The sequence below is a fragment of the Dipodomys ordii genome, unplaced genomic scaffold (assembly GCF_000151885.1).
Source record: "Dipodomys ordii isolate 6190 unplaced genomic scaffold, Dord_2.0 Scaffold128, whole genome shotgun sequence".
Classification (NCBI taxonomy): domain Eukaryota; kingdom Metazoa; phylum Chordata; class Mammalia; order Rodentia; family Heteromyidae; genus Dipodomys; species Dipodomys ordii.
The window spans coordinates 1,044,555-1,046,255 of NW_012267344.1; the positions used below are offsets into that span (position 1 = coordinate 1,044,555).

Genomic DNA, 1,701 nt, shown 5'->3' on the forward strand with positions numbered 1-1,701 from the left:
ACACACACACACACACACACACACACACACACAGTTGATTGACAGCAGGATGACCCAATTGAATGAAAGACAGGGTTGATTGACAGCAGGATGACCCAATAAGTGAGCAAAAGGGGTGGAGTTAAAGGCCAAGGCCCTCCTCCCAGGGTTGATTGACAGCAGGATGACCCAATAAGTGAGCAAAGGAGGTGGAGTGAAAGACCTAGGACCTCCTTCTAGAAGTAGCCAAACACAAGGACTTCTTGCCTTTGCCAGCCAATGACCTTGACAGGATGGAAGGGCAAGTGAGCCGGCCAAATGTGGGTGCACACTCCAAATACTGCCCCCCCCACACTCCAGGAGGGAAACCTGCAGGCCAATCAAGCCTCCACTTCATTAGAGCCAAGATAAAGACTGTAGGCTCCATAAGGAGAGAACTGGGGGGAGGGGGGTCCCCCAGCTCCCTCTCTACCCATCCCCCACCTGGGCCCCAACTCACTGGGTCAAGCAGTAAGCCACGGTCAGCACCCACTGGGAGGCGATGAGGGTGCCTGCGCAGATGTGGGTGCCGTTGGCCCGCACACTGACCATCCAAGGCCACCTCTTGGCCATGGCCACTGGGTCTCTCAGGGTGGTGTCCCGTTCGTAGGAGTAGCCGCAGGCTGTGGGATGGAGGACTCAATGAGGGGGGACACCCGCCCAGCTCCACCCTGGGCCCCACCCCCAGCATCTGTCAACCTGCCCAGTGTACCCCCTTCTCAACCCCAGCCAGGCCTTTCAAGCCCTGGGCTTCTGCCTCCGCCCTCTTCCCTTCTCCAAAGGGGGACCCCTCTCCCCCTTTCTCTAATTCACCCAGAGGAGGAAAGGAAGAATTCATGTGATCACCGCAACGTCTTTAAAAACGAATTGCAGAGCCAGACGCTGCTGGCTCCGGCCTGTCATCCCAGCTACTCAGGAGGCTGAGATCTGAGGATCACGGTTCAAAGCCAGTCCAGGCAGGAAAGGCCATGAAACTCTTATCTCCCATAAACCACTCAGAAAACCGAACCTGGCGCTCTGGCTTGAGCGCTAGAGCGCTAGCCTTGAGCTGAAGATTTCAGGGACAGAGCCCAGGCCCAGAGTTCAAGCCCCACCAGCAAAAAGAAAAATAAAATGAATGGCAGGCTGGGAAGGTGGCTCAGTGGTAGAGTGCTCAACTAGCATGCATGAAGCCCTGAGTTCGATTCCTCAGCACCACATAAGCAGAAAAAGCTGGAAGTGGCGCTGTGGCTCAAGTGGTTGAGCTCTCTCTCACCTTGAGCACCAAGAGCATCAGGGATGAGCACCCTGGGGGCCCTGAGGTCAAGTCCCAGGACCAGCTAAAGGGAGGGGGTGGTGGTGGTGGTGGGTAGTTATTCCAGAAACATGCTGCAGCTTACTGGACCCTCAGCTCCTCCGTCCCTCTGTCCATCCAGGCGCTCCCCTCCCCCCCCCCAACGCAGCAGCTCACAGGGTAACACACTGTGAGCTTTGATGGTGGCACTGGTCATCCCCTCCGTCGAGGTCTCCTCTTTGGCCTGCTGCGCGCGGGGAGGCCCGTCCGAGGGGCAGGGGGCGTCGGGGGTGCAGGAGGAGGCCGCAGGGGGGGCTGGAGCCGCCGTGGGCAGCGCCTCCTGGGCTCCGACGGTGGCCAGGCCGCCTGCGAGCAGACAGGGAGGGGCCTGGGGTCAGGGCGGGGCCTGG

General features: G+C 59.2%; 1 protein-coding gene across 1 annotated transcript in view; it reads right to left on the reverse strand.

Moving 5' to 3' along the window:
* Prss46 (protease, serine, 46) overlaps positions 1 to 1,701 on the reverse strand; it is a 16,280-nt gene that overhangs the window by 3,650 nt on the left and 10,929 nt on the right. The window lies entirely within an intron of this gene.